The 7,417-nt window shown below is 38.6% G+C and overlaps 1 long non-coding RNA gene across 1 annotated transcript in view; it reads right to left on the reverse strand.

The window, feature by feature from the left end:
- LOC148148307 (uncharacterized) overlaps positions 1-7,417 on the reverse strand; it is a 191,599-nt gene that overhangs the window by 92,009 nt on the left and 92,173 nt on the right. The gene's annotated exons all lie outside the window — the stretch shown is intronic.

A 7,417-nucleotide genomic window follows, 5' to 3' on the forward strand; every position in this document is an offset into this window, starting at 1 on the left:
CTATCCTATGATTCTAAGATCCTTTTGTTTTGCTTTGGCTTATTACTGAATGCAGCATTTTCTCCTGATTGAAAACATCATATCATACAAAGGTCTGGAGCTGCCAGATTTAAATCAATAAGAAAGATCAGTGTGTGAAGTTAAATGATTGATCGTTTCAATTTTACAGGAGAAAGGAACATGAGATTAACTTTTGAGTTTGTCATTATTTCCTGAACACTTGGATGTGGTGAAAGGCCGCCACCTATTGACAATAACAGCACACATTCAAATGTTTGTTTATACTTTGTAGGCTTATAACCTTCAAACAATGATTGCTCAATGTGTTTAATCAATATGAAAATTGGTGTGACAAAAGTGCATGTCAAAAACTGGTGAGTTAAAATAATGTGCGATTTCTACTCAGCACAATTAGTTGAGTAACTCAAATGACAGTTTGGTGCAGTTTTTCATTTACTGCTAATCTAGTCTTTTTTTTAAAAGTATCTAAACATTCGTCATAATAAGGACAACATTTCAGTAGAATACATGGCCTGTTAATAGAGGTTACACCAGGAAATGAGCTGTTAAAATCATTACCATATGTTTCAAATTCTATTCAACTCATGTTGAATATGAAAATAAACAGCTTGTAATTCACAGAAATGGAATGTTAGTGCTTTGATGGATGAAGTTGCCTTTTTCAGAGAATTCACTTCTAAAATACCTAATGTTTTTGCTCACAATTCTACTAATTTCTTGGTTATCATAAGCTTCTAATAAAGTTTCATAATTTACATGTATATAGGGTCTTCCATGGCTGGAAATCATCCCAAACCACTTCACTTTCAATGAAGTATTTTTAAAGCAGTTTTTTTTTTTAAATTGGGAAATGTGACAGTTAATGTGCTCACAGTATGGGCTAATCGGATTTCTGAGACAGGAATATTTTAAAATATCAGCAGATAATATTTTAGAATTCAAGTCAAAAACTGATTACATGTTGAGAATGGGGTTTGAGTTCAGTTGGAGGAATGTACTTTGTAGATATTTACAACTTTATTTAGATCTGTATTTTCTTATCCTGCTTTAGGTGATGTTGTTTCAAGTCATTTCCTTACACTGCATTCAATGGATTTTATGGAATTTGTCACAGCAATATGTCCTGCCTTAACCTTTAACCTTTCCTTTCAATCTTTCAGCAAAGTGATTTGCCTTGAAAGAAATGATGCTTCAGATACAGTCAAAGTATATCCCTCTGAAGGGAAACACGACAATCAAAACCAGAGCTCCCTGGATGATGGACACAGATAGGCATGCACCATTGAAAGTTCTGTGTTTTGTAATTGTTTGGGATGAACTTCATAGGAGCAATTGCTTTTTTTTTTCAGACCGGCTTTGTGAAAACACATTCCGAAAGGAGGTGGACAATGGTCTCTTCTCCACCACAATCATCTTGAGAGCAGGGTGAGAGTGCAGGAAGGATCTGATAGGAGGACTCTGTTCATCACCAGCCAAATTTAATTTTGGTACATGTTTGCAAGTACTGGTGATGAAGCATTATGCCATATGACTTTGACAGTCTACAAAGGAAATCATCAGACAGGATACAGCACTGTTGAATTAATTGGAGCATTGCACAGCATTGTGGCAGGATCCAACAATTGTAACATGGAAAATGTCTCCATCTGCTGCTCAGATCTGATCTTAATTTCCAAATGGTGGGCAATTGTGTCCAGTTCAGAGTAGCCTTGGGAGTCAAAATGAATTATAGCAGGGGTGAAGTGATGTTCTTTAGGAAATAGGCTCATCAATCCTTTGTCCCTTCACTGTTGGGTTTATCCAACTGAAGATACCAAGGCATTGGTTTGGGAAGATCAGGCCTGTGAACTGAAAGGAATGGGTAGCCATGGTGAAATAGAAACTGGGCATGATGAAAGGATGATCCCTCTTCACTGCAGCTGAGAATCTGCACATCAGCTGTGAGGCAATCTCAGTGTTGCTTTGTGTGGTGCAAGTCTGGCCCATAATCTGCTCCCGCTCCATAATGCTTACCAGAAACACCTTCTGCATTGTCTTAAGAACAAAATTAGACTTAATCTACTGGTACACGATGTCCAAATCTCTACAGAAAGGGAGAAAATATGTATCTAAGGTTACCTTCATCCTGATGGCTGCTTTGTGTATGGCTGCATCAAGCTCTGTGTGATCCCAAGCTATTCAAACACTAATTATCACTATGTGCTGAAGTTCTACTCATGCTCAAACTGTTTCATGACTATTAATTTCATTCCTCCTCTTGCAGCATTCTGAGATTAAGCAGGTGTCACATTTGACTACAGAATGAGCTTTACATCTCATACTCTTGACCTGATTTCTTTATGTTTCAGTACAGTCTTTTAATTTAAGTTTGGAGACCAATAATTACAACTAACGCAACCTCATATAAAATCCAACATGTTTATTGAAAATTTTAGAGAAAATAGTTGCAATTAAATCACACAGTCATCCTTCAGGTGATTAATCAGGTGGAGTGATGTTTGACCAAGTTCTGACTGCTTTATTCACAAGATCATTCTTAACAATACATCTCTTCTGTCTTTCTTGTGTGCTACTGTGTGGGTCAGTTTCAGGGACTAACACACAGAATACACAGGTTTTGAAATAGCACAACCACAATTCCCTTCTGGATGTGGATTTGTTAATTGGGTGTACGTTCAGCTGTTGGTTGGTTAGCATATTCCCAAGTGGTCTTCCATTGGCTTGGTTTTTCCTGTTTTGCTGTAATTTCTTGTCTGCCTTAAATCAACCTCTACTGTTTTCAACCATTTGTGCTGTCATTAACAGTTTTATTCAGCTCTAATTATCTATTCAGTGTCGATGTAATTAGCAGGTATTGTGCCCATCTGACTTCCACACAGCACTGAAATCAGTCCCTTTTCCATATAAATATACCATTTAAATTTAAAATCCAGAAATAAAATGCACAGGCAAAATAAAAGAGTTTATAGGTTACATATAATTAAACAAATTTATAAAGGCTGGACTTATGACTTTGTTATACAATACTGCAGAGGAAATAATTTCCCAAGGTGGTGATGGTTGTAGAAGCTAGATGCCACCTCTCATCTCTGACAAGAAATTGCAAATCTTTCAAATAAGGTGCAATACTTGTTAAAAAAAATCACATTATTAGTTATATGTTTCCAATAATAGTCCATAATGATATTACATAAACTTTAATTCAAAATATTGTAAGTTGTCAAATTACATAAATCACATGTAATAGAAACTTAAATAATTAGAACATCACACAGTTCAACAAAACAACTTGCATTTCTTTGAATAAAATAAGACTAATTTTACTGGAGTGACTTCTTTTTAACACTGACTAACTGTAGAAAAGCAATGCTAGGAGGAGATTTGATAAGAAGAATATATAACTGCTAAACAGAAGAACATAAAAAAGGAGTAGAAGAAATGACTCTTTGATGAAAAGTCATTTAGACATGAAACGTTAGCTTGCTCTCTTTCCATAGACGCTGGTTGACCCACTGTGATCTCCAGTATTTGTTGTTTTCAATACAGATTTCAGCATCTGCATAATTTGTTCCTAGTATCTATAGTTGTTTGGTAGCACAGAACTCAAGTATTATTGAAAGAAGACACATTTTATTCAGGCTTTTGTCTTGCATTCCTCAGGACAATTTGCAAGAATACTAAAGGAAAGGGAAAACAACATTTATATAGATTATGAGGGGAGATTGCTGATTGGTTGACAAGTGGGCTTTAATTAGTAGAGCATTGCCATGGAAATTGCACTTGTTAATAATCACTGACAGTTGAGTGCCAAGCTTTGTTGAAATTTTAAACCTGCTGAGTGGACTCTTTATTGGTCAAAATATTTCCCTAGTAAATGAACCAAGAGACAATAGGTGCAGGAGTAGGCCATTTGGCCCTTCAAGCGAGCACCACCATTCATTATGATCATGGCTGATCATCCACAATCAGTATCCTGTTCCTGCCTTATCCCCATAACCCTTGATTCCACTATCTCTAAGAGCTCGATCCATCTCTTTCTTGAAAGTGTCCAGAGACTTGGCCTCCACTGCCTTCTGGGACAGAGCATTCCATATATCTATTACTCTCTGGGTAAAGAAGTTTCTCCTCAACTCTGTTCTAAATGGCCTACCCCTTATTGGCCACTCCCCTTACCAGAGAGTGTTTATCACCTTTTTTTTGAGTTGTAACAGCTGCGGTTTACCTACATATTCTTTCTTTCTGCAAACAACAGTCTTGTGCATTCATATATTTAGTTTCTAGTACACCTAAGTACACTTATCACACTGTATGCCTGAATGTCAGTGTAATACTTTGCACGCTATGCAAATAATGTCCAATTATGAATCCCATTTAATTTGGGACACTGTGTTGTGGATTTTGCAATTGTGAGTTGGATGCATTTTGCACCTTGCTTGTAGAGAACACCCAAAGACATTTGCTGTTCAATACGATCTTTAGTTTTTTGTATATATAGAAGACATACCTAGTATTCAAAGTTTGTGTGAAGATTTGTAGCTCGGGTGCTCGTTGCTGTGGTTCTGTTCGCCGAGCTGGAAGTTTTTGTTGCAAACGTTTCGTCCCCTGGCTAGGCGACATCATCAGTGCTTGGGAGCCTCCTGCGAAGCACTTCTTTGATGTTTCCTCCGGTGTTTATAGTGGTCTGTCCCTGCCGCTTCCAGTTGTCTGTTTCAGCTGTCCGCTGTAGTGGTTGGTATATTGGGTCCAGGTCGATGTGTTTGTTGATGGAGTTTGTGGATGAATGCCATGCCTCTAGGAATTCCCTGGCTGTTCTCTGTCTGGCTTGCCCTATGATAGTAGTGTTGTCCCAGTCGAATTCATGTTGCTTGTTGTCTGCGTGTGTTGTCTGCTTGTTGTCTGCTCGGCGAACAGAACCACAGCAACATACCTAGTATCATATCGGCACAGAATTTCATATATTACTATACTACTCTTAATGATAAGCAGAACACCTTTTCTGCTTGATGACAGCATCATTTTCCTTGGGAACACCATTCATTTTTCTATGTGGAACTTCTGAATTAGAAGCTTGGGGGTTCAAGTTTCACTGCAAGTCATGTTGGCCTCAGAGGAAGTGTCCAAGACTTTGTTCAAAAAGGGCTTGCTCATCCTTCCAATATTTCCACATTATTCCCCAAAAGGAAGAATTATACTGCATATGTGAGGATAGTAAGCTGAAAGGTATGTCTGTTGGCCAGACTTTTGCCCCTGAGTGAGGAGTTTGATTGTTCAATCTTGTCCAGGGATTGAGCATGAAATCTAGACTGAAGTGTAAGGTCTGTGCTGTAAGCTTTCATAACTTATTTGAAAGCCTGCACAACAATGGTGCTCCACTCAGCAAAGTTTTAATGTTAAGCCATGCCATAAGAGGTGGAGTAATGCCTCAAGAATTTGAGAGCTGTTGGCTGTGATCCTTTTGGGGATCTCAGATATCCTTGCAATTACAGGAGCCCCACATGTGTATGTGGTGGCTAGCATCTGCCTGTTCTCAGACACTTGATACTATGTTCAGTGTTTTGTGCGGTTTGTTATAAAGTTTTATAGCACAGAAACAGACCTTTTGGTCCAAACCATCCATGCCAACCAGATATCCTAAATTGGTCGCATTTGCCAGCATTCCTCTAAACCATTCCTATTCATGTATCGACCCAGATGTCTTTTAAATCTTATACTTTATCAGCCTCGACCATTTCCTTTGGCAGCTCATTCCAAACATGCACAACCCTTTATGTCAAAAAGTTGACCCTTAGGTCCCTTTTAAATCTTTCCCTTCTTACCTTAAACTTATGCCTTGGCTATTCACTCTATCAATGCCCCTCATGATTATATAAACCTCTAGTTGGACACCCCTCAGCATCAGATGCTCCAGGGAAAATAACTTCAGACTATTCTCAGTCTCTCCCTGTAGCTCAAACCCTCCATCCACGGCAACATCCTTGTAAATCTTTTCTGAACCCTTTCAGGATTGACAAAATTCTTTCCTATAACAAGGTGACCAGAATTGAATGCAGTATTCCAAACATGCCCTAATCATTGTCCTGTACAGCTGCAACATGACATCCTAACTCCTATACTCAATACACTGACCAATGAAGACAAGCGTACCAAACACCTTTTTCACTATCCTGCCTACTTGTGACTTCACTTTCAAGGAACAATGAACCAGCACTCCAAGGTTTCTTTTGTTCAGCAACTCTCCCCAGGATCCTACCATTGAATACATACATTCTGCCCTGATTTGCCTTATCAAAATGCAACACCTCACATTTATCCAAATCGAACTCCATCTGCCACTTTTTGGCCCATCTGATCAAGGTCCTGTTGTACCGATGATCTTCTTCATTGTCTATTACACCACCAATTTTGGTGTCATCGTACTAGCCATATCTCCTACATTCATATCCAAATCATTTATATAAATGACAAAAAGCATTGGACCCAGCAAGATCCTTATGGCAAACCACTTTGGTCTGGTCTCCAGTCATGGTCTCCAGTCTGAAAAGCAACCATCCACCACCCTCTGTATCCTACCTTTAAACCAATTTTGTCTCCAAATGGCTAGCTTTCCCTGGATTCCATATGATCTAACTGTACTCACAAGTCTAACATGTGGAATCTTGTCAAACAGCTTGCTGAGGTCCACATGGACAATGTCCATTACTCTGCCTTCGTCAGTCTTCTTTGTTACTGCTTCAGAAAACTCAGTCAAGTTAGTGACACACAAATTCCCACACACAAAGCTATGTTGACTATCCTAATCAATCCTTGCTTTCCAAGTACAAGTAAATCCTGTCCCTCAGAATCCCCTCCAACAACTTACCCACCACTGATATCAAGTTCACTAGTCTATAGTTCCCTGACGTTTCCTTACCATCTTTCTTGAGTAATAGCTGAAATAGGAATATGTGATTAAGGCAGTACAGCCAAATTAAAGACAATCTTACACATTTGTCCCTCTAGTCCCACCACAATTGTAATGCATTGCAGCTGGAGACAAAGCAGACTATGTGAGATTGACAGATTGCAATGTTATAAGCATAAAAGGATTCTAGAAGGAAGGTGCAGATCAAGTATTCATTTTTGTGATCGAAATCCGAACTGAAATAACTCCACAAAGGCTGGTATCTCGTCACCAAGTCACCCTTTATTTACACGTGCATAGTACATGATGCTGACCCAGCTAGCTCAGAGCCAACACTCCTGTTTATATCTGTCAGCCAGGACTCCCTGACTGGAACATGTTAACAGCTCCAATCACAGAACTTATATTCTATGAAGTCCATTTGCCTGACCTCGTTACAATCACTAAAAGAACAATGAAATTAACACAACCTTACAATTACATATGGACACTAAT

The sequence above is a fragment of the Chiloscyllium plagiosum genome, unplaced genomic scaffold (genome assembly GCF_037043375.1).
Source record: "Chiloscyllium plagiosum isolate Xiang-an unplaced genomic scaffold, Cpla_swu_hap1 HiC_scaffold_13, whole genome shotgun sequence".
NCBI lineage: Eukaryota > Metazoa > Chordata > Chondrichthyes > Orectolobiformes > Hemiscylliidae > Chiloscyllium > Chiloscyllium plagiosum.